The 21,262-nt window shown below is 42.8% G+C and overlaps 1 long non-coding RNA gene across 1 annotated transcript in view; it reads right to left on the bottom strand.

The window, feature by feature from the left end:
• LOC118670596 overlaps positions 1–21,262 on the bottom strand; it is a 471,897-nt gene that overhangs the window by 358,158 nt on the left and 92,477 nt on the right. The window contains exon 2 of the long non-coding RNA XR_004972399.1: positions 9,049–9,090. This is a non-coding gene — a long non-coding RNA (uncharacterized LOC118670596). The remainder of the gene's footprint in view (positions 1–9,048; positions 9,091–21,262) is intronic.

The raw sequence follows: 21,262 nt of genomic DNA, 5'->3' as shown, positions 1-21,262 counted from the left end.
GCCCTGATGGAGGTAACTGGAGGCAGAGAGAGTGAATTGCCTGGAAAGCGAATCTCACTGTATTATCCACTCGGTTTTCCATGCTGTAACCCAGAGCACAAATATAGTGGCATGGTCCCCACTAGACTTACTGCAATTTGCCTAGTTCTTCTTTTTCTGTTTAGTTCCTGAGCACCTAGACGGAGGACTCTCACCAACAAATATTGGTGATGCTATATGACAATTTTATAATGTGCTTTAAAGGAGCTCATTGATAATGAAGCATTTAAATGGTTCTGAGACTTGTTTTATATAGATATGTATATGTATGTATGTATATGTGTGTATGTAACACTAACATATGTAGTGTTAGTGCTATTATATACTATAATATAATTATATTATAGTATATAATATATATTATATACTATAGGCCCAGCACACGAAATCGTGCATGGGTAGGGTCCCTAGGCCTAGCCTGGGATCAGGGCCATCTTCTGCCTGCTCATCAGTCCCCAGTCCCACCCCACTGCCTTCCCCCCACCCTGGTTCCCCATTGGCCAGGCAATAATTTGAGCCTGCAGGCCGGGGGGAGGGACCAAGAGGTCTGCCTTCCACTGGCTTGCCAATCCCCAGTCCCGCTGCACCGCCACCCACCTCAGTTCCCTGTGGTTCTCCATTGGCCACCCAGTGATCAGAGCCTGCAGGCTGGGGGGAGGGACCGAGAGGTGGTCAATGCACCTCGTAGCAACTGTTCAATCGGTCGTTTCGGTCATTACAATGTTACGGTCACGGGCCTTTTATTATATAGGATTACTGATACTAAAACAGTGTTTACTCATTACTAATATACATTTAGTATAAACACCTCTTGCAGGGTGATATACGTTTTAAGCATACATATTCTAATACCACAAAGTAAGATTTATCTAAAAATAATTGCTTTGATGTTTTTACAAGGCACATAATACCATACCTTTTGCCCCAAATAATTTAATTTATAAGCAATTATAATGACTAAAATTTAATGAGTGTATGCAAGCATGCCAGACACTGTACTAAATGGTACACGTTTTACAATTTTATAAAAATATGTTGAGGAAGGTTTAGCAGCATTATCATCTTCATCACCATCATTATTTTGTAGATGAGGACAATGAATATCAGAAGGGCCAAAGAACTTGCCTAAGCGTATATGTCTAGGAACATACAAGAATTAGGATTTGAACCAAGGAAGGCTGACCCAAAGTTTATATATTTAACCACTAGGCTAACCAGCAAGAAACAGAGCTGGTGAATTTAATTTGCCAACTTCCGTCTGTCCCGGGCTAGGCAGGCAGTTAGCAGCAAGTTTGAGCTAGCAACCCGGGATGCTTTGCTTACAGCCCAGGGCAAATCTTCTGAAGGCCAATGAGAAGTGTATTTCTTTGAAACCCTCCAGAGTCTGTGGATCCAGGGGCTGCTTCCCTTTGTGTCAAGTGCACCTGAAGATCTGTCCTAACACCCTCCCCTCATATCACCAGGGCCACTTCAGACAGACATCTGTACAATGTTCTGAGAAGGTCCAGACAGACAGGCAGAGAGAGAGCTAAGGGAGCAGCATGAAGCCACTATCTTCCTGTGCCTGAGAGCTGCGGTCCGCCCCTCGCTTCTTGCCTCACACTGTGCCGTAGGAGAAACTGTTTATCCTTGGTCGGTTTCCATGGCAACTACATCTCCCACAGCATTATCTTTTTATTATAGGAATTGCTAAAAGAATACATATATATGGAAAATAATTAGGAGTTTTTATCACACACTTCCTCCAGAATGTGGCAGGTAGGGGAAGGGGCAGAAGGCTATAGGACTGAAGCAGAAAATCTCAGCAGTGGGGACAATTTTATGAAACAGAAGATGGGCTCTTGTGTCCAACGTGAAGTGTAATTTCCTGCCTCCACTGCGGGAAGGCGTGCATCCTCCTTTGGACTCATGGTTGGTAGGAGAAGAGGTGAAAGAGGTTTTACACTTGGAATCTTAGTCCTGAATACGGTTCTATCCAGATTAATGAAATTCAAGTGTTCGAGGGAATCCAGTAGCTGAGAGCTGCTGACCCCCCCTAGCCCAGGGCACCCATGCTCATCGTCAGTCAGTAAGGCACTCCTTGGGGGCCTGAGACTTTAGGACAGAACAGCTCCTTTGGGAGCCTTTGGAAATAAGATGAGGTCAGCATAATCACTGGAGTGGTAATCAGAAAGTCTGCTTTCTACTCCTTGATTAATACTTTAACAAGCTGTGTGACCTAGGACAGGCATCAACCCCTCTACCCCTCAATTTTGCCATCTTTGAAACAAGAGGTTCAGATACTATGGGCCCGGCAGGCTCTGCAAGTCTGGGGCCCATAGATTGGTGCACTCTGGAGAGCGAAGTCAGGATGCCAAGGAAAAACAGCAACCAGAAAAGGGCTAATCAGAGCTACCGTTTTCTGCCAAATCATGCTTTTGTGTTGGACAGTGTGCTGTGGGCTTTATGTGCATTATCTCACGAAATCTTCATGATACTATTAAGAGGGAGACCTTGTCATTCCCATTTTATAGAAGACAGAGCTGAGGATTAGCAAGCTAGAGCCAATGTGCAGGAGAGCTAGACTTCAAAGCCAACTCTTCCTGACTCTAACACAGACACAGCCTCACACCATAACCCAGCAATGGAGAGGGATACAATACCTGGCTCCCAAGTCCCCTTGAACACACATGTGTAATACGCTATGCTTGTTAACCACCAAACCCAAGACACTGAAGAAAAACAAATGTGCTCCTAGCTCAGGGAACAGAAGACCAGGCAGGGGCATCTCCCCGCATCACTTTTACCTGCAATTAGAAAGTACCTGGGTAGACGCACCTGTGAGAGCAGAACCTGGAAATCAGGGAGAACAAGTTCATGTTCAGATCTGCCCTCCCCACCCCTCTCCTCCTTCCCCACCAGCTTTCATCACTGGAAGACAAAGAGATGGCATATCCAATGTCCTCTTAGAGACAGTGAGGCTGCCTGAGGATAGGGATTCTGTGACCTTAGGATGCAGAACACAGCTTGGCACATAGTAGGCAGCAATAATATTTGAATAAGGGTTAATGTCCCATATATATCCCCTTTTGTTCTAAGCTACTGATCTTAGAATAAGATCAGCCTTTGGCCTCTACTTTGTTGCTCCCAGATTTCTCTCTGGTATAAAACCGGTCTGACTACCTTCACAATACTGCCGTATTTACATGCATTCCATTTTCCCAGAGACCCTGAACCTGTTATATTGGGATAATTGTAATAGTGCCCCTTTCACTTTCAAAAGCATCTAAGTTTAGACAATAAATGATATACATTCCCTATATGTTCCACCCTTTATAGCTGCACTTCCTATTCCCCTGGAACATAAGGGGATAGAGAAGATGTAATATTTTCTAAGAGTTTGAGTTGCTAAACTTTGAAATAATTCAATAGCAAGGATAGGACAGCTTATTCCCTAAAGATCTTTAGAAACAGAATTAAGCTATACATCATCAATATGACCCTGGGGTCCTTGCACCTGGGTTCAAATCTTGGCTCTGACTTTGTAGCTGTGGGACAAGGAGAAGTTAATACCATATTTAACCTCTCTGAGCCTCTGAGCTGTAAAATCAGAGTGAACAGCAATTCACAAGTGTGACAGTTAAATGCATTTTATAATAAGGATCGACCCTGAAACCAGTTAGGTGGAGATCAAAATTACCTGTCCACTATGGAATAAACTGGGTTGAAGACTGTAGCTGGAGTGATTATGATAATCAAGGTTTGTAATATAATTCCTGAGTAACAGACAGCCCTATGGAACACAGGCTGCTCCATAACATATAGCCTGGAGTCACCAAGAATGTATGAGTTTCAATAACAAGCTACTCTGCAAAATAAATGAGTAAAGAAGCCCGGGCAATGCATATTTAATCCCTTACCAATTTCAGAATCCTCTACAAGCTCCTCCTTCCATGGGGAGAAATGAGAGAGCAGGAAGAGAGAGAAGGGTCAGGGCTACTTCCAAGAGAACAAGGCAAAGAGTCTATTTTATGGACCCAGGCAGAAACTCTAGGAGGAGAAGAAAATATTTCCACCTACACAAAAAGACAGTAAATGAAAAGCCAGGGACAGGATGTTACGGTGTTTTAGGCAGGGACACAAATAGAGCTTTGCTGGCTGATGTATCTATGAGAAAAAGACAACAGGTTGTCAGGCTCAGTATTTTACTAGAACAAACAAAGTCATAAAATCTAGCTAGTCTGGTCCCTGGTATTCCACAGGTCCAGGGCAGCAAAGGTTTAAGGCCAGTCACTTCAGTCCATGGATGGCGATGTGATTGACAGCTAGAACATCTAGATAGTAAAAAAGAATTCTAACGAGTGTCCATATTTTCAGCTTTTTCCTACTGTTTAACCAATGGCAGTTATTGATATTGACTAGCCCTCTCTTGTGCTGCTGATGCTTTGCCAGCAGGTAAGTGCGCCGCATCTTAAAATGTCTATTGACCTAATAGTTTTGTTACAGGACACTCAGTCAGAGGCATTATGCAGGCAGCAAAGCATTCCAGAGAGAGTCTTTATGCCAGAAGATCCAAGCATTGCAACTTCAGATACTGCCCAACATATGATTATTGTAATATCATGATCATTATGCTGCTGCCTTAAATGAGATTTTGCCGCAGCTGGCTTTTTTCATTTGTTGTTTTGGGGGTTATAATCGAAAACAGTAGCTTCCAAGGACAAAAAAAATCAATATAGACTGCTAAAAATACCTTGGTGTTATCCCAGCTTTCAATTCTGCCAGCCTTGAACAGGAAGGAAAGAATCGTGGAGATGAGATGGGTTTTCAGGCCTCGGCATTTAGGATTCTATTTGATAATTTCCAATCAATGCACCAAAAATATCCCTGTCCTCTCTCTTGGAAGAAAGGCTCTCCAGCCTTGTTTTCCAGCGGCACAGAACCCATTCTGGAAGCTGAACTTCTGTGGTTCTCCATGTCACCCCCACGTTCAGATTCTGGCTCCAGAGGCTGGGTGTAGTGAAGTTCCATGGAATGGGCAAGTGCATGTGTGTGTTGGGGATCAGGGAGGCATGTGTACACTTTGTGCTCCTGGAAGCATGATTTCAGAAATGAGGGGAGCCTGGGAGTAAGGCCCAGATTCATAAGAAAAAAAACTCGTTTTCTCAGTCTCCATCTAGACAATGAGGAACCTTGCTCCTTGGGTCTGGGCCAACCTGCTCTCTGGCGTGTGACATTTTCTCCAACTGGAGAAAGTATTTTCTGGTAAATAGCCTTTCACTACTGTGATGGGAGAAACTTGGATTTGACAGGGTTGATATCAAATTTAATATTAAATAGAGCATTTGCTAAGACCCTTTCTGGTGCCCAGTACTTTATCAGACCCTTTGGGGAAAGTAAAATTCAAAACTCTCACTCCTTTACAAGTGATCCACTTAGCATGCTAATAATTAGCATTGAAGTATAAGTCATATAAGTCTTGGGTGAGTCTGTGGCAGGAATTTAAAGGGGAATCTACCATAGAGACCATCTGCATTGGTTTTTGAAAGGAGGTGGGGGATGAATGGGACTTGAAGGATAAGTAGGATTTTAATAAAGTGAGGACCAACATGTGAGGCATGTTGATAATAGCCAGTTGATAATTCTGGAAATTTTGAGCAGATGAAGGGCTGAACTTATTGTCAAGTTATGTAGAGAAGTTGCTTACATGTCATTTTGAGCCAGCATTGAATCTTAGTTTAACAAGTGAGCTCTGAAATCAGCTAGGTTTGGGTTTTAAACCTGGGTTCTTTCCTATAATCTTGGCAATTTACTGAACCATTATTAACTTCAAGTTCCTGAAACAGGTAAATAATACCTGATGAAGTGATATTGAAGATAAAAGGATATAATTTCTTTATTCAACCTATGTTCCTAATGACATTTTTGTGCCAGTTATATAGATTTCAAAAGTTCTAAGTACTGAAGTATAAAATGCAAACAGACCAAAATGATGATGTACATTGTCCACCACATGGCAAACAGTAATGGATAGGTTTTAATTGGATGCTCTAAGCTTTATGGAGAGGTGCTGATGTGGTAGGAATTGATTAAGGAATATAGATCTTTCTTGGGTGAACAGAGGGAGTGGGGGTGGGCAGAGAACTTGAAGACAGAAACCAGATAAGAAGCCATTATAACAGTCCATGTAAGAGTGTCACCTACAATTGGGGCAGCAGATACAAAAATTGCTGAGTGAAGGGGGTCAACATGGCACAGTCTCCCCTAGAATTTTATGCCAACATGTCCAGGAATAATTCAGAGTTTGCAGTATCACCCATCATGAAGCAACCATCGCTAGACTTTGCACTGAGCATATAGTAAGGCATCCTGACCTTTATTTACTTCTGAGGACAGCAGTTTTCCCAGGATCCCAGTTGGGAAAGAGGCTTATAAATAAACCATTTTGCTTGTTCACTGAACTAGACTGTCATTTGCAATGATGTGCTGACTCAGGTGATGCTGAGTGAGTTGGAATGTTAGCATGAAGATCTTTGAGGAAAAAAGAGACAAGACTGCTCTTCCTTGAAGTCAGAGGAAGCAAAACTGAGGAGGCTGCGGTTTGGGCTCATTAAAGGATCTCCAGTGTATTCATCAAATGCCTCATCAAGAGTTTTATTATCAACAAAGGGATTTTCTTTTCTCTAATTGTATATGCCTTAGAGCCTAGGAAATTGCCTCCTCCACAGGTAAATAAACCACCAGAGGCCCTCCCTGCAAATAAATATAGGACTTGCTTTGGTTTTTTTTAAGTCATAAGCTTACTTGCAGGGAAAAAGCAACAACAATAGCAATAACAATGACAATGGAACTCTTGCCATAGTCTAGAGCACTCACCCTTAGCGAGGTGCATTATAAATATCTGAATTAACCCATTTAGTTCACAATGTATGGAGGCCCTAGTGCGTGCTCCTCTGTGATGGGCACCAAAACTTAGCAGGAATAAGACAATAGCCTCGTCAAGGAAAGACCAACACCATCTTAAAGTAGAAGCTCACAAGAGGATGCCAAGCCACACTTTTCCAGGAGAACACTGGACCAGACCACAGCTACCCGCGTCACCCGCATCGCCCTCCTTCTGGCAACATCCTGCCCATCCTCCAGGAAAATTGCAGACCCTTGACCCCCTTTCCCTGTTTTCCAAGTCAAGAACTCCCTCCCTTTTCTGGCTTCATGATCTCCTTTCCCTTTCGGTTGGTCATTTCTGGTCCACTCTCATCGACACCAACCTATCCCTTTCCCTCTCACCTCCCACCTCTCCGCCCTGCCAAGGAGCTCAGTAGTATAGATGGAAACCACAGAAAGAGCTCTGGCCGGGATTATAGCACCTGGGTTCAAATCTTGACTCTGACTGTTATGTGTGTGACTGAGATAGATCTTTAACCTCTCTGAGCCTCATTAATAAAATGAGTGAACACTGGTTCACAAGCCAGTATGATAATTCAATGTGTTTCTAGAGATACACACATATATATCAATACAGACATATATGCATGTAAACATCAGTATCTACATATATGCACATATCTAGATGTTAATATATACATATACCATAGAGTTGATGACATAAATCTCAATTTGTAATTTTCAGATGCCTCTTTACAATTCTGTTTCTTGCCACAGGAAAGATTAGTCTGTCTTAGTGTCCCATCCACAATTCCTAGAACAGTGTCTGGAACATAGCAGGTATTCAATAGACATTTTTGTAAAAATAGATGGATGAACTGTAGCTGTTTAATAAATATTTGTTTCTTTCTGAACCTCAAGCAAACACTGGGGATTTGTTGCTTCTGCGCCCCTACTCCAACCTACTGGATGAAACTCATGCAATCATGCTAATTTAACAAATTTATGATTTTCAATCTTTGCCAGTCTCTAAATGTTTTTTGAACATGTGTCTGTAACCGGACAACCAAGAGGTTTGGGCTACCTGTCACTACTTGAGCCAATTAAACAGAGACAGGGTTGAATCATATATGAGCGTTTGTTCCAATACTGCCAGCAGTAGGAGAGAGCAGCAGGTCATCCATGAAAATCTGCTCTGACCCCCCTTGCTAGCTGGCTGGTTATTTACACATGAGGAAGAAGATAGCTATGTGCACCTGGGAGCTGCAAGTGTAACATGGAAAAGGGAGGGTAGAGTCTGCAGTCCAGCCTTCAGGAGCTCAATGTCTGATAACAAGATGGCTAATCTATGATGCTACAAACAGCTCAGCCCATTCCTGGGACCAGAGAATGGTCAGTGTTCCTGAGAAAACTCCCAGAGAGGGTCAGGGTCTGGGCACATCAACCAAAACAAAGCGTGTCCTGTCCTTGGTCTGTTCTCAAAATGTATTTCTTTTCTGAATAAAGGACCCATCAAGGCATCTTAGCATCTTATCTTATTACTGTCTTGTTTCATCTTCGTTTCCCAGGGGAAGAAAACCTCTTATCTATAGTTAGTAAGGTGAATAATTATTAGGCAACTGTGGCTCTATTCTCACTACATGCTTTTCCCCACTGTCGTGTCTACTCAGCTTCCTTTCTTTTTCCCAACGCTTCTGTTTCTAACCATCACCTTTCTCCTTGAGTTCTCCAGTTCATCAGTTGACTGTACCTTCTATTCATCTACAGAGAAAACGAAGAGCCCCAGTGACTTCCTTCAGCCTTTCCTGGCCCTCCTGGCTCCCTTGGTTGTCAGGGCTGTGGACTGGGAATGTCCTCGGCCTGCAGCCTGCAGGTAGCAGGTCGTGGGACTTCCTGGTCTCCGTAATGGTTTGAACCAATTCCTATCACAAATCTCCATATATTGAAATGAAAATGCCCTCTACTAATCTGCAGTGGAATTCCTCAAGGTCATCGACTCCTAGCAGCCGCTTCACGTGTGAAGGGAAATACAGACAAAGGCAAACTAAAGAAAAAGTTGGAATGAATGGTAGTTCTTTAAGAATTAACATGAAACTTATGGGTGAGCAAGAACCGAGGCCTAAAGATATAAAAAAATGTTCTTACCTTAGAAGGCTATTCATCTTAGCAGCACATCACCCCTGGGGTCTGGAAGAAACAGCAAACAAATATCAGATAAAAACACTGTCTTCGATGTACAAAACACATTAACATGATGTTTGCACACCAGTGAACCACATGACACTCCTATAATGACTGAGATGTTTCTTTCCCCATTTTGTAAATGAGGGGACAGAGGCTCAGAGAATTGAAATGACTTGCCCAAGGTCACAACCTTCAAGACTTTCGTGGCTGCAACATGACACCAGCTCTTCTAACACCAAACCCCAGGCTCTCCCCATCATACCACTCTGACATCTAGTGGCCTTAGCCCACGTCACAGAGCCGCAGTCCCCTATTTGATGTTCCAGTTTTTGCTTAGTCCTTTCTCCCATGATTGGTGCTCGAAACGGCTACCACACCAGGTATGTCCAGTGCAATGGTTAAAAACCGTCTCAGGAGCTGGGTTGTCTGCTCTCACAGCCTGTCTATCACATTCACCAGCTGCACAATGTTTAGCGATTTCCTTAATCTAGTTGTTCTTCATCTGTAAAATGGGGATAATAATACCCTAATATCACACACTTATCTGAAGATAGAATGAATGAATACAAGTAAAGCTCTTGGAACAGTGCCTGGAACCCAGAAAGGAGTCCACAGGTGTGAATCATCCTTATGTAACCAAGGAAGGTGTGGTTTCCTTCTTTGCAGCTTTGTGGTTCATTTGAACAGCAGGTGCTCAGAGTCACATTATCAAGAGCCTACTAAGTGCCACCTTTTAAATCCTTGGCTCTGCCCTGATGTGCTTTGACTTGTTTTTGAAGAAATGATGCAATTCCTTCCTTCTGCTTTGCCCGTTACCTAAGTGTGCTCTTTGCCTACCATATCAACCTTTCTCCTATCTTTGCCCTCAGTTACAATCCAGGAAAGTATGGCAAGGAGAATTTCTAGGAATGGCCCCCAAGATCCCATCCCTAATCCTCCAGTAATGGTGTTAACCTTCAAGGGAGGTTATCTAGGTGGTTCCAATCTAATCACATGAGCCTTTAAAGCAGGGGTGGGGAACATCCGGCCCACAGGCCATATAAGACCACAGAAATCATTTGGCCGGGCTCTGCCAAGTCACTAGGGTGAGTTAATTAAATGTTTGACCAAATATAGCAGGCTAATTTTTAAGTTGATAATTTTGTATGGCCTGCAAATGATGTTATAAATATTCAAATGGCGCTTGACCAAAAAAAAAAAAAAAAAGCTCCCCACCACTGCCTTAAAGGAAGGAGGCTTCTTTAGCAGGTTGCAGAAGAGAAAGTCAGAAGGATTCCCAGCATGAAAAGGAACTGACACGCTCTGGCCTGTTTGAAGGTGGAAGGGGCCACATGAGAAGGAATGTGGGCAGCTTCTAAGAGCAAACAACAGTTCCTGGCTGAAAGCCAGCAAGGAAGCGGGACCTCCATCCCACACCTGCAAGGAACTGAATTCTGCCAACACCTGAATGAGCCTGAAAGTGAGTTCTGTCTCCCAAAGTCTTCAGAAAAGAGTCCAGCTGGCCCAGACCTTCATTTTAGCTTTGTGATACCCTGGGTAGAGCCCAACTCCACCTGCCCAGAACTCCTGACCTACAAGACTGCAGGATAATGAATGAGCATTGTGTTAAAATGCTAGGTCTGTGACCATTTGTTCTGGCAGTGTGAGAAAGTGGACAGTCAGGAACTTGCCAGTTTACTCTTCGGGAAAATATTTGTGCTGCTGGAAGGCAGCTAAATCCAAGGTTCATTCCCCACCATCTGAAATGCAGAGCCTTCACTCTGAAACGGATGCCTCCCCTGAGTTTCTGACAACTGGGGACAGGGAGGAAGGACAAGGAAGAAATGTCTGAGACAGAGACACAGCACAGCTAAGGCCTCCAGGTTGATTTTCGCCACCCTGGTGATGGAACGGCTGTTGTTGATATAAGACATTTATAGACGTGTTTCTGACTTATACTTTGGGTGCATGAGTTTGTAGAGGAATATGTTAGGAGCATAGACTCTGGGGTCAGATGTCTCTTGCTAGCACGGAGCAGCTGTGTAACCTTGGACAAACCACTTGGCCTGTCTAAGCCTCACTTCTCCTCTCTGTGAAATGGGGAGAGGGACCGTGCCAGATGTCATAGTCTGCTGCAAGGGTTAAATCAGAGCATGTTGAAGTTTTCCTTCAACACCTGGCACCTATTAAGTGCTAAATAAATGGTTCCAGTGATAATTATGCATGTATTCATCCAAAAAGTATGTATTAATCATCTGCTCGATGCCAGGCATTGCTAGGCAATGTGAGAACACAAATATGAATAAGGGCTGGCCTCCACCCTCAAAAGTGTCAGTGTAGTGTGTCCATATGTATTTGTTTCATTTACTCATCTATGTGAATTTTACGTGTGTGTTTGTGTGTGCTTTGTGTGTGTTAGGGATGTGGGTGGTGTGAACATAGCCCTCCCTGAAACCACCAAAGAACAAAGTACTCCATTCAGACCTCAGGGGAGGGGAGGGCTACAGACCCCAGCATCCGTCTTTCTCCGGGAACACTGACGATATGACTATTAAATCATTTCAGAGGGCTAGAGCTGGGAGGTCCCTCACACCCATCGCTCTGGCACTAAGACCAATGTTTTTCCTCATACATGCCACAGGAAACAGGCTCCCCATGCCAAATAATTTCGCCCAGGCCTACCCTGGGACGGGGGGAAGCAAAAAGTGATCCATCAGCTGGGCTGTCTGGGAGCCCTGGACTCCCTGAACAGACCCATTAGCTGAAAAGGTAAATATATACTCGGAGCTCATCTGAATAACCCAGAAAAAGGGACTGTTTTTTATCACTAATAAAAAAACACTCCCACCTAAGTCTGGTTTTATAACTTTTTGTCTTTACTTCTTCGCTGCCTGACCCACTCCAGCTTCCTGTGAGAGACTCTCTCGGGATTTCTGAGCAGAGATGGGGGTGGGGGCAGTGCATGCGAGCACGAAGGAAACTGCTCTGATGTTTTCTTTTCCTGAGCAGAGTATGTGTGGCCTCAGCCTGGCTCTCAGGACACAGGTAACTGAAATATTTGCCCTTGGGAGAGAAGGTGCAGAATGTTCTCTTAAAATGTGCCAACCGGTGAAATAGGAGATTTTAGATAAACAGCTTTCGAGGGACCCCATTTCCTGAGCTATGCTTTGATCACATGACAACAGCACCAGTGAAAACACTTTTGTTATCCTTTCAAGGGAGATGTTGGTGGAAAAAACACCAGCCTGGGTCACAGAGGTGAGGGTCTGGGCACCATGGAGGCAGCAGTGCGGAAGGGCTGGGATGGACCTGGGTGTTTGTCTCTCACATCCTGAGGTCTACTTTCCCTTTTCACATCCCTCCTCGCCTCCTTTCTGGAAGCTAGACTGCACTGGCAGAAGGAGTTCAGATGGTGGAAGCAAAATAATGGCCTTCAAGGACAGGCCCGATTTAGGGCCTGGAATATAATAGACACTCGGAATGAGCGACATGAATGAACGGTTTCACATTCTGTCCACCGTAAGGGTATTCCTGAACTGCTTTGAGCCTCCACTTCTCTGCAAGATGGAGATAACACCTGTACACACCCTGATGGCGAGTGTAAGTTAGCAGATATCTGTGCACGTACCTAGCACAGACACCGGTGCATCCTGGGACCCCGATAAGTGTTAGCACAAGTCTTATCATTAAAGAGCTTTGGAAATTGGCCAATGTATTAGAACCTGATTATTACTTTTTAATCCTCACATGAGGATATGTTATTGATATTTAGAAAGAGAGGGAGGAAAGGAAAGAGGAAGGGAGGGAGGGAGAGAGAGAGAGAAACATCAATGTGAGAAGAAACATCACTCAATTGCCTCCTGTATGCACCACAACCAGGGATGAAACCCACAGCTAGGTCAGTCCAAAGGCTTACACAGGTAGGCTGAGGTTTGCAGGACAGGCTGAGAATCCCTGGACTAGATGGAGATAAACATCCTCCTGGAGTGTTTGCATGGACTTAGTCACTGGCCTCCCAGCGGCTCTGTCATCCAGGCCAGAAGCTTCATTAGATTTGGGCTGAGGCTGCCCAGGCCCTGGAGGACAGTTTCATATCCTGTGGACACGGTCAGGGGATTGTCAATGCAATGAAAAATGGGGAAGTCCTTTTTCATCCTTAGTCATCAAAAATAATACCTTGTGTCTCACTCACCACAGTGGAGATTAGGTGCTGGTTCCTCAACACAGCTTAGACATCTATAATAGTATAGCAATAAGTATTCAGCTAAAATTTTAATAACATCCTATATAATAAAAGGCTAATATGCAAATTGAAAGAACAGCAGAACGACGGGTCACTATGATGCTCACTGACCACCAGGGGGCAGATGCTCAATGCAGGAGCTGCCCCCTGGTGGTCAGTGCGCTCCCACAGGGGGAGCGCTGCTCAGCCAGAAGCCAGGCTCAAGGCTGGCAGGTGCAGCGGCGGTAGCGGAAGCCTCTCCCGCCTCTGGCAGTTGGACATCCCCCAAGGGCTCCCGGACTGCGAGAGGGTGCAGGCTGGGCTGAAGGACCCCTTTAGTGCACAATTTTCATGCACCAGGCCTCTAGTCAATAAATACAAGCACAAATGAATGTAAAATTATGATAGTAAATCCCTGGAATCTGTGTTCCGGCTTATAATGTATTAACTCTTCCTTGTTCTCATAGGTCACTTAGCTTCCAGGTTCCTATAGGGTCACCCTGGCTGAGTATCCTGGATGTTGGCAAGAGAATTCATATGGCCATGTCCCCATTGGAGAGGTGTTAGGGAATAGAGGAAAGGCCTGCTTCTCTGTCAATGTTGCAAAATGATGCAAGCTCCCCCTTCGCTTCCTATCTGTTGTGGTCTGTACCCATGTTCCTCCTAAGACCCAAGGAATTAGGAATGCTTCTCCCACTGTGACTCCACCCCAGGGCCGTTTTCCCACCTCTTTAATCCCCATCTCTTTTAATGAAACTTGTTTCCAGAAAAATAAATGTCTGGCTCAGGTACCAAGAGAGACCCTACCTGTTTCAGTCTTGGCTTGCTTATTTGAGTGGCCTATGAGTTTTGATCCTACCACCTGGTCAGAATGGAGAGTGAGTATATTATATTAATACTAGAGGCCTGGTGCACGGATTCGTGCAACTGTGGGGGTCCCTCAGCCTGGCCTGTGAGGATTGGACCAAAACTGGCTCTCCGACATCCCGAGGGGTCCCGGATTGTGAGAGGGCACAGGCCAGGCCTAGGGACCCCACCAGTGCATGACCTGGGCCAGGGAGGGACCGTGGGGAGGGCAGGGGGGGGCTCAAGGGCATGTCCAGCCCATCTCACCCAGTCCCGATCTGCCGTACCCCAGCAGCAAGCTAACCTACCGATCGGCACGTCTATCTCCTGGTGGTCAGTGTGCGCCATAGCGACTGGTCAAACGGTCAGACACTTAGCATATTAGGCTTTTATATATATATAGAAGATATTTATACCATCAACCTATTTCTATATATACTATATTTTGTCTCATATTAATAAGTTAATATTTAATTTTATTGAATATATTTTAAATTGCTTTCATTCTCTCTGTATTTCTAAATACTTATTGTTGTATAGTGTTTGCAGGCATTTTTAAAAAATAAACATAATGGGTGAGGTTCCCAACACCATGCAACTCTACAAGGGCACACAGGTAATAAATAAGGAAACAAATTAATGTGCAACTAAGCTCAGATATGTTAGATCCTAAAGGAAAATAAACTGAGAAGACTGTAGAGCTTCCCTTAGGATTATTTTTATTCGATCACTCATTCATCAAACACTTAAGTGCTTACCATGCACAAACATTCACTTTGTGCTAAAGATAGAGCAGCGAACAAGATATAATCTCTGTCCCCAGGAGCATACGTTTTGCTGGGAAGTCAGAAGTTAAATAACAAATTATACAATCAATTAAGTGTTTTAAAGGAGAAGTTCTGGATTCAAAGAGTAGAAAATGAGGCACTATAGCATAGTCTCAGGCTGTCAAGAAATACTTCTCGGTGTATGTTAGAATAATGGCCACCGATGAATTCTGCTCGCCCTGTCCACACCCTTGTGAGGCTCCCTTCCTCACTGACTCTGGGTGTGGACATGTGCTGAGCCTTGATCAATGAGACATAAGCAAGCCTGAAGTACACTGCACAGAGGTGTGACAAGCAACTGTGCACTGAAGCTTATGCTCTCTTGATCTTGAAAATTCTTCTGCCTCCACATGAAGAAGCCCAGGCTGATCTGCAGGGGCTATAAACAGGTGCATGAGTGACAACATCTTAGATTACCCACAGTTGAGATACCAATGACTGCAGCTGCGTAAGGGAACCCAGGTGACACCAGCAGAAGACCTACCCAGCTAAGCACAGCCTAAATTTCTGATCAAGACAATCATGAGTAGATTGAATAGTTGCTGGGGGTCTTTGTTTTGTTTTTAGATATGCTTTTATTGATTTCAGAGAGAGATAGATAGGGAGAGAAATATGGATGAGAGAAAACAGTGATTGGCTACCTTCTGCACGCCCCTTACTGGGGATGGAGCCCACAACCTGGGCATGTGCCCTGACCTGGAATCAATCAGGCAACCTCTTGGTGCATGGAAAGATGCTCAACCAACTGAGCCACACCAGCCAGGCTGAATAGTTGCTGTTTTATATTTATTAATTATGGGTGCTTTGTAGAACAACAAAGGCTAACTGATATAGAAATAGATACCTAGAGATGGGCTGTTTTCATACAAAAATCTAGTTCATGAATTGGGGGGTTTCAGATAGGGCAATAGGTAGAAGAAAAAGAGGTGAGAAAATTATTATCAAAGTCTTGTAAACTGGTGACAAAAATGTATAGAGTCTAGTTAAGTTCTAAGGAAACTGCTTTTGGAAGATGGAAAACAGATTATGTGTTTAATGTAGCAGTACCAAACTGTCATCTGAGTTAACTAGAGGAGAAAAATATTCCTAATGAATTTGCAAACCTGGCTAAGGAAATTATCAGGAAGTGTCAACTGGCTACTTTTGCTGCATATAGTAATGTGTTCAATTTACAAACAAAATTTAGTGAGAATGTAATGCAAGACTTTTTAAATGGGAAAATAAAACTATTTCATGGTTTGTTTTTTAAGAAGTGGTCTAATATTAAAAATTCAATCAAAGGTGTGGCTATATAATTCTTTGTTAATCTCTCTAAAAGATTTAAAGTTATGGTTAATAAATGAATCTGTTTCTGAGAATCTTTATGGCATGTTTCTATAGAAGCCTAACTTTAAAACAGCCCTGATAAGTCTAGTGGGAGAAGACTATCTCAAAAATAATTGTGGATGTGCATTTTTACTAATAGAGCAGATTGTAATGTGATACATAAGAAACCCAAAATGGTTTTAAGGGAGTTACACAATCTAAGATAAAAGGAAATGGAGATCTTCTTCTGACCAATCATTTTTTCTCTAAGCTGCATTTTTTAAAGGTAAGAGGTGCTATATTAGAGGGCAGAGATAAGAATATTGTGAGTGGAACAAAGAGCATCTATATATATAAAAGCCTAAGCAACCATTCGACTGTTCGACTGTTAGCTATGACAAGCACTGACCACCAGGGAGCAGATGCTCAATGCACAGGCATGAAAACATGGAACAGACTAATGAATCTCAGAGGGAAGGGGGGAAGGGAGAGGGTGGGAAGAGATTAACCAAAAATCTTATAGGCATACTAGAGGCCTGGTTGCATGCATTTGTGCACCGATGGGGTCCCTTGACCTGGCCTGCAGGGATCGGTCCTAAACTGGCAGTCTGACACCCCCTAAGGGGTCCTGGATTGCAAGAGGGCACAGGCCAGGCCAAGGGACCCCACCAGTGCATGAATTCGTGCACCGGGCCTCTAGTAGGAGACTAGCTGTCTAAGAAATCAACCCCAGTAAACACAATCAGAGTGCGAGGCCTGACAACATGTACCTGTCTGTACTCTATAAACTGTTTTGTCCACTACTAATTTTTTTTCAATTATAGTTTACATGCAATATTTTGTATTAGTTTCAAATCTACAGAATACTGATTAGACAATCATGTACTTTATAAAGTGGTCCCCTAATATTTCAAGTACTCACCTGGTACCATACATAGTTATTACAATATTATTAACTATATTCCCTATGTTGTACTTTATCTCCCTGGGACTATTTTGTTAAGAGATTAAGAACTACAAATTGTATTTTATAATTTATTTAAGCCAGTAACTATTCTTTTTACCTCCCAGTTCATCCCTTGTTGAATATAAGTATCTGCTATACTTTTTATGTTCCTATCTCACCGTTAGTACTACACTTGATCTTAGCCAAAAGGCCGAGAAGCGATCACTATTAGTATATTAGGTATTTGGCGGTGGATATAACTTGTCTTTTTGGTTCTCTTATCTCTGCATCAATTGGAATCTTAGCCAAGGATCTATACTCAAGGAGCTTCCTCTGTATCTTGACCTAAAGCACATTATAAAATCAGGGTCCTTGAGACTAATACTATTATTGAATGATATTTTGGGGATCTTGTTAGGGATTTAACAAGGAAACAAGTTAACAAGGGAAGACTGTGGTAAGCCCCTTATTCATCATGTTTCTCTCTATACATGCCCTTGGGTAGAGGCCTCCCACACTGACTCTGGGCTTGGCCATGTAAGTTGTTTTCATCAACAGAACATTATAAGACATGATGCAAACAATGACTTTGTGCATCGGGACTTGTACTTTCTTGCTGCTGGAAATTCTGCATCCATGTGAAGAAGCCCAAGCTAGCCTGCTGGAGATGGATGAAAGCCACATATGCCAAATAGGTGAATCTTAAACTGTCTCTCCTCAGTTGGTCGTCTAGATAAGTGGAACTACACTAGCAATCCCAGGAGCCAAGCAGAACTGCCCAGCCCACACTCTTGACCCACAGTTTCATGGAATAAAATCATTGTTTTAAGGTACAAGGTTTGGGGATAGTTTGTTACACTATAGTTTGTTATACAGCTTCTTTGAAGAAAAGGCATTTAAATTGAAATATGCAAGTTCAGTGAAGATGACCTAGGCAAGGAAGAAAAGGAGCAATTTTCTAGGTAGAGGGACTAGCACAGATAAAGAACCTGAGGGAGGCAGGTATGTGGGGAGTTTTAGTTGCTAAAAGCATGTCAGAGTGACTAGAATAAGAAGAGTGAGAATAGCATGAAATAAGTTTGGTGAGGTAGGACGTGGTCCAATTATTCATGGCCCCTATGATCACCAGCTATCGCTGCAATACTTCTCCATAATAAACAGCCCCAAAATTTGGTGGCTTAAAGCAATTATCACGTTTAGGATCAGTGGCACTAAGCTGGGCTCAGCAGGGCAGCTCTGTTTGAAAATATTGGTGAATCTGGCTTGTTGCCTCACTGTGGTTTGAATTCTGGTCTTTTCCACATGTTTTTATGCTTAGGCCAAGGCTGAGGGTGCAGGAGCCACCCAAAAACTCTTTTCATGGTGAAGGCAGAGGTGAAAGAGAGAAACCTAACCATGCAAGCATGTTCGATTTTGTAAATATTCCATCGGCCAATGCAAGTCACATGGATGAGCCCAACGTCAGAGCAAGAAGTACAGTCTTATCCTCAATTGATAGGGAAGTACATGCAACCAAAGCACGTCACACTGTTCATAGCAGCACTATTCATGGTAGACAAAAAGAGGAAATAATCCAAATACCCTTTCACATCCTTACAATGGAATACTCTTGGACAATAAAAAAGGAACAAAGTACTGATACATGCAACAATATGGATGAACCTCAAAGACATTATGCTAAACAGAAGAATACAGACACAGAGAACTGCATATTGTATGAATACATTTATATGACATTTCTAGAAAAGGAAGATTATAGAGACAGGAAATATAGGGGTGGGCAAAAGTAGGTTTATGGTTGTTCACGTGGAAAATAATATAATGATTAAAAAATAATAATACAAGATTAAACTCTGTTTCACATACTCACAACTAAAAGCCTACTTTGCCCACCCCTGTATATCAGTAGTTGCCTAGAACTGAGGGTGAGAGTGGAGATTTACTGCAAAAGGACCCAAGATTGATGGAAATATTCTACAACTGTATTTGGGTGGTGGCTTCACAACAGTATTAATTTACTAAAAGTCACTGAACTGTTCACTTACATTAAGTGACTGTGGCAGTATGTAAATCATATCTCAATACTGGTATTAAAATGTATAACTAATGGAATGAATGATGCTTCGGCCTCATAACAATGAAACACTTTCAAAGTCACTATTAAATGACTGACTTGATGCACTGTGGAAATATCTGCCAAAACTTTACCTGACTGCTCCTTTCTTTAAGCCATCGATGAGGTGAGAATTTTCTTCAAAAGAACCACACTGAATTTTACAATAATTTTTAGTTATTCAGCTTTGGCTATAAATAAGGTGTGGGTTTGTGTTTTTTGTGTGTGTGTTTTTTTTTAATTTTTGTCCTTTGAGCTACTGCATTTTAAGTTAGTGCATGTGGTAAAAAAAAAAAAAAAAAAAAAAGTTGGCACACATAAAAGCAGCTGCAATTAATGAAGCATATTCTACTTATTGACTTTTCATATTATATGTAAAACAGAAACATGCTCTTATAAACAGGTCAAGAACTGTAAAATGTTCACTAATTGCTGGAATTTGTTCTTCTGTTTGGAATAAAAATGGATTTAACAGTCAGAATAGCTATTCAAGGGTAATAGAAGCAGGAAGGAGGGCCCCTCTGTTATTAGCAAATCTAGCAATTATCCCCAAATCAGAGCTTGTGTTCTGCAAGAATATCAACTGAGTTTGTTGAGGAGGTGCAGCTGGAGAGGTGGGAACAGCTGCCCACTCTAACGCAAAATTCCTTTGGTTAGGAGAATGCACTAACACTAATCCGAAAGATGGAGGATGAAGTTCATTCTCTACGTGGAAAATGCCTCGGTCTATCGCAGGCCAACAGCAATTCCTCACACTTCCTCTCCAGGCACAGGGAGAATGTGGCCACTATGAGATCATCTCAATTATGAATTCTTCGAAGTTACTGTTTGCAAGTTAAGCATCTGCACTGCAACTAGGTGACTGTGCCTGAGGTCCTGGGCAAGAGTGGGCTTCTCTCCATTCTCTCTCTCTTTTTTTAAATATATTTTTTTATTGATTTGAAAGAGAGAAACATTGATCCACTGCCTCCTGCATGCCCCCTACTGGGGATTGAGCCCACAACCTGGGCATGTGGCCTAACCGGGAATCAAAGAGGTGACCTATTGGTGCCTGGAACAATGCCCAACCACAGAGCCACACCAGCCAGACCTCTCCATTCTCTTTCTGTTAAGAGACTTGGAGGAAGTTATGCAACGAAGCATAAGCACAATCATAATTGAACATCACAGCTTATAAAACATTGTCATAAGCATTGCCTCTAAGTTAACATTAATTCAAAAAATATTCATTAAGAACTTTCATGAGCCCCACTCATTCCTCTAGGTGTTGTACTCACACAATCTCACTCAAACAACTGCCTTTGAAGAAACTGTGGCTCCAGCTTTGAGGAGGTCATGTAATCATTTGCTTCTCACAGTTTTGTATGGTCTCTATCATTCTGATGTACATTCAAGAGTTCAGGAACTTCAGACACTCATTGGTAAGTGACTTTCCCAAGATTGCAAACAGTTTGAGGAGACAGGCAGAACCAATCAAAACCGGATTTTATTGCCTCATTGCTCAATTTGGAGCATGTTTCTTTACTTTTCAAAGCTTCAGAGTCCTCACCTGAGAGGAGATTTAATAATGCACATTTCTTGAGTTTAAATAAGAAAATCCTCTCTTGGCCCCATTTCTCCCTTCCTTTTACAGCAACATTTCTTTAAAGAGTTTATACTTTAGTCTTCAATTTTTTCCCCTCCATTTTTTTCTTGAACCCATTCGATTTATGCTCACTTTTCAAAACTGCTTGCCATGGTCAAGAATAACCTGCCCGCTGTGTGATTTCAAGGGCCTCCATGCCCATCTCTGACCTTCCACACCAGTCCTGCTGCCGTCTCATTCTCTCAGATTCTAAATCACATCAGAGCAGTCCTCTGTCAAAACCCTCCGAGGGTTCTCATCCCATGCAGAATAAAAACCAAATGACCTACACCTCCCTTCTCTCTGACCTCAT

Source organism: Myotis myotis, unplaced genomic scaffold (genome assembly GCF_014108235.1).
Source record: "Myotis myotis isolate mMyoMyo1 unplaced genomic scaffold, mMyoMyo1.p scaffold_m19_p_16, whole genome shotgun sequence".
NCBI lineage: Eukaryota > Metazoa > Chordata > Mammalia > Chiroptera > Vespertilionidae > Myotis > Myotis myotis.
This window is presented reverse-complemented; position numbering and strand designations above follow the sequence as displayed.